Genomic DNA, 5,265 nt, shown 5'->3' with positions numbered 1-5,265 from the left:
GAAGTGTTTACATACAGTATCTTCACCACATGGGATGTGTCAATACAGAGCATGGTAGAAAGATTTTTAAGGTGTGCTTATATTGATTCATCCACAGAGCTGATGTAATTGGTAATGTATTTACCTCATAATTTACAAAATATTGTCATGTATATCATTTGATCTTTTAAGGAATGCTGCAGTGTACCTAGTGAGCATATTTATTCTATTTTTACAGACAAAGCAAACTTGAAACTCCCAAGCTGTGGGTTGATCTGACCTAGGTTGTAAGTGACGAAGTAGGAACTGAACCCAGGTTTTGTTTTATTTTGAGATTTCATGAGATATTTATTTCATATCTTGATTTCGACCCTGGTTTTCTTTATTCCTGCCACTTCCTCTCTGAAGAAAAGGTGCAGTGCTATACTGCCTTCAGCCATCTTCCCCAGCACTGTTTCACGTGAAGTCAGACAAGGACACCTACAGTATTAGAGGTTCAGAAAGCTTTCTTAGGGTGAAGTATGATAGCCACTTCTCTCAGATTAGAGATTAGGATTAGAGGATGACTTTTTGAGACTAATTCAGGGAAGTGTATTTTTGCTAACACTTATAAGTGTTCTTGTAGATCGTGAAACAGTTACTGATTAAGGAGAATTTTTTTGTAGTTTCCTGTGGTTGTTTGAGGGATTGGGGTTTCTTATTTCCCTTTTCTTTCCTTTAAAAAAATCCTATTTGAGAACTTTCTTGGGCTGTGCCATCATTAGCACAGCCAACTTCACCTAAAATCCTAATTCTATGCAGAACACACTTCATTCTTTAAAGGTATGAACCCTGAATTGCGTAAAAATCTCTTGAATACCATATTGCTTTAATGTTGAAAGCTCTCCAGCACTGCCTTGACTGGTGGTCAGATGCAATGACACATGGTAACCAGTTGGACCTGGAGTCCCGGAATCTGATTCCTTGCCTGGTAGGGTGAGTTGTTGCTGTTGTTATTCACTGCCCTGCTTTTTCTCATCAGCCATTTTTGAGGTTGATCTACAGTGTGTGGCCCAGAGTCATGAAATTAAAAGCAAATATGACTCATCAGAACCTGATAGCCAAACGAGTGCTAGCTGCACGACCTCTCTTCATTTCCAAAGTTCTTGATGAAATAGCCCTCATTGGCAGGCCCTATTTTCTCATGACAGTCTACTCTTCAACCCACTGTAAATTGGTTTCTGATCCTGCCACCACTCCCACAAAGGAGCAGGATGTCAGTGCATCTTATTGATGGTGATGCTGATTAGTCTTGATGCCTTGATTTAAAGTGCTGTCCGCTGGGTTGTTCTTTGAAGTTGCTATTTATTTCTCTTTGTAATTAGTAAATATCTTACAGGAGAAATTTTGAGACTATGCAAGTACAGACCTTCCTTGACTTAGGATGAGGTTTTGTCCTGATAAACCTATCATAAATTGAAAATATCGTAATGTGAAAGTACATTTAATATGCCTTACCTACTGAACATCATAGCTTAGCGTATTCTACCTTGAAAGTGCTCAGAATACTTACACTTGCCTACAGTTGGGCAAAATTATCTAATACAAAGCCTATTTTGAAATTGTGTGGAATATCTCATGTAATTTATTGAATACCATACTGAAAGTGAAAAACAGAATGACTGTATGGATATATAAGGGCTCTCAAGTGTGTTGGTTGTTTATCCTGTGATTGCAAGGCTGACAGGGAGCTGAGGCTCGCTGCCACTCGCTGCCACTGCCCAGTATCATGAGAGAGTATTGTACCACATATCATTAGCTGGGGAAAAGATAAAAATTCAAAATTTGAAGTACAGTTTCTACTGAATGCATGTTGCTTTTGTAAAGTCACTGTAAAGTCAAAATATCGTAAGTTGAACCATCATAAGTCTGGGACCATCTGTATCCAGTTTCTCCTCAAACTTTCACCCACTAAATTTTAGCATCTTGCAAGTGGATCTTGCCTACAGCCATTGTGACACTGTGGTATTGCAATCGTGAATTTTTTTTAAAAAGATTTTATTTATTTATTTGACAGAGAGAGAGACAGCCAGCGAGAGAGGGAACACAAGCAGGGGGAGTGGGAGAGGAAGAAGCAGGCTCCCAGCGGAGGAGCCTGATGTGGGGCTCGATCCCAGGACTCTGGGATCATGCCCTGAGCTGAAGGCAGATGCTTAACGACTGAGCCACCCAGGCGCCCCTGTAATGGTGAATTTTTATTTCCCTCATTCTTTCTACATTTAGTAATTAGATTTCTCCTGTGAGGAAATTACCCTCCCTATTTATTTTTTCAGTAATTTATTTACATCAGTGTGAATTCATGGATATTTATTTTATTCTATGGGCTGTAATTAAATACTGTTTGTTGTTCACATTCTTCCAGCTTTGGCCATTGGGATCCCTTTCAGTTTGGCTCCTGGACCTTTCAACAAGTTGTCATCCTTTCCTGAACACTTCTAACTTGCTACACCCTCCTTCATTTCTCTCCCTTCCCCTCCGGGAATACCCTGTATGACTTTTTGATGAATTCTACCTCCCATCTTGTGAAATCTGCCTCTTTCCCCAGGGCCATCAGTTTACTCAGACCCCTGTCAATCTCAGCCATTTCATTTCTCCCTTTACCATTTTTACTAAATCTACATTCTACCCCAGATTGTGATTCATTGAATACATTTTTTTCAATTGTCTTCTCTCTGTTTTTTAAACTTTAATACATCTATTTATTTTTTAAAAGATTTTGTTTTTTTATTTGAGAGAGAGCATGAGTCAGGGGGAGAGGCAAAGGGAAAGGGAGAAGCAGGCTCGTTGCCAAGCAAGGAGCCTGACGTGGGGCTCGATTCCAGGACCCCGGGATCATGACCTGAGCTGAAGGCAGATGCTTCACCGACTGAGCCACCCAGGCACTCCTTAATACATCTACTTTAGAAGGAAAATTTTAAAACACCTCAAACAAAGGGTTTTACCCAGGCCATAATCAGATTTCCCTGATTGCTGCTAAGATTAGTCTTTTTACAGTTAGCTTATTTTAATCCAGATCTAAACATGGTCTACAAATTGCATTTGGTTGTCTGATCTCTTGAGTCTTAATCTAAAGCAGTCTCCTCTTACTTTTTTTAATGCCTTGTGCAACCCCAAGGATAATGTAGAGATACACCTCTCTCCTCTCCCCACCCAATGCCTAATATATCTAACAGGTTTGGTACTCTTATATTCTGGTTTAATTTTTAATTTGAAAGCACTGATTTTTAAAACTTCTTATTTACATTGTGATAAAAAGCCCCACATAACATAATATTCGCCATCTCAAACGTTTTTAAGTGTGCAGTTCAGTAGTATTAATTATAGTCACATTATTGTTCAACAGATCCCCAGGACTTTATCATCTTGCAAAACTAAAACTCTATACCCTTTAAGCAGTAACTCCACATTTCTTCCTTTCCCCAGCCCTGGTGACCATCATTCTAGTACCCTTTTTTCCGTTAAAGCTCTGTGTGATTATGCAAATAATATTGGAAGAAACTGTGCCAGTTGTCCTGTGGGATGTCCTCTGTTCTAAACCTGTCTGCTTCCTGTGGTGTCCTTAAGCTTGTTCCTCTCTCTGTGTTTTCTATAAATGGAAGTTAGTATATCAGAGACTTAGATTCATCTTCAACTTTGACAAGAGTACATTTTCGGTAGTTTTGTGTGCTTGACCAACATGATATGGTGTTGGCTTTTCCCAGGGGCCCAGCCTTTTTAAGTCATTCTCCAAGCCACTGCACCAGTCACAATGAGGTTTCAAAGCGTTCACCATCTCTGGATTATACATGGGCCAGCTGCTTTAGTTCCTTCTTCATTACCTCTTCTAGATTTCTCTACATTCCTCCATCACTCCAGTTTGGTCTTCAGACACTTGAATTAAGAGGTGGTGGAGACTCCATGAGGGGTCTGAGTGTGGAACATTTGTTGAGAACCCTGAGCCAGGGCTTCAGACTTCTTGAGGAGCCTGAACTAGAGAAAGTCAAGGAGCACGACTTGACTAATTTTGTTCTGATGCTTCTTTCATGCCAAAACTGGAATCAGTGATAACATGGGATAGCTGACTCTGCCTGTCACCCCTGAACTATTTGGAACATATGGAAGATGTATAAGCCACTGCCTCCAAATCTTAAAAACTTGACCTGACCGAGATGCTACATACCTCAGCCTGTTATTTTGGCTTTCAGCTTGCTGATATTCTAGTGGGCTCCCAAGGATAATGCTTTGCTGCTTCCCTGTTTTTCCCACCCAGTTCCTAACATCTGACAGGGCACTGCTCTTTTATTCAGGTTAATTTTTTTAAATTTAGAAATACTCATGTTTTAAGCATTTTTTTGTGATTATGCAAGTAGTATATATTCTTTGACGATTAGAAAATAACATATTTTTCTTTGAATATTTGCATTTCCCTCTCCCAGATACACTTGCTGCTAAAAGGGATATAAAATTGTCCAAATATTTTTCCTATACATAGATCTATATAGATTTTTATGTAAAAATATTTTTATGAGATAGAATTTTACCATTGGCACAGTTTTGGAGGGTGTCATTTTTGTTCTAATATATCATGAATATCTTTCCAGATCCATATTTATGCCCCTAGCTTTTGTTTTTCAGGACTGCCTAGTACTTGTTTACATAAATGTGTCCTGATTTATTTTCTAGCACTAGCCTTCATGGTTGTAAACTGAGGTTGCTTTTAATTTATCTTTTATGTGTACATTACTGCTATCATTACACTTCCCTGATATCTCTTAGGCCTTAGCATTTCCCTTATCAATTTGCTTTAATGTCTTTGCATATAGTCATGTTTCCTAAGAAGAAATTTCCAGCAGCAGAATTTCTGGGCCAAGAGGTATGTGTATCTCAAAGGTTTTAGAAACCTTCCTGACCTCATCCCAGCAGTCTTAAAGTTGTGATTTTTTTTCTCTAAGGAACAACTAAACTACTCAACTCTCTCTCACTTTTCTCCTTGAAGAATTTGCTCTATGAACCCACCTAATAACAGGAGTGAAGTCAGACCTGGAAAGAGTCACAGGCAAAGTTTGTTAGAACCCTAATTTTAACATAGTTTTATTAGGTTTACTTCCCTCACTAAACAAATAATAGTAAGCATATTAAGGAAAATTCTGGAAAGCGAAGAAGGCTAATATATTTCTTAATAGTCCCAGAATCTCAACAAGTATAAACCCAGGAATGTAGTTATGTTTACAGGTAGAAGAGCTCTTGGCAGAGAAGGGAGAGTGTGGG

This window comes from Ursus maritimus, unplaced genomic scaffold (assembly GCF_017311325.1).
Source record: "Ursus maritimus isolate PB19 unplaced genomic scaffold, ASM1731132v1 scaffold_19, whole genome shotgun sequence".
Lineage (NCBI taxonomy): Eukaryota > Metazoa > Chordata > Mammalia > Carnivora > Ursidae > Ursus > Ursus maritimus.
Note: the sequence above shows the minus strand (reverse complement) of the source record.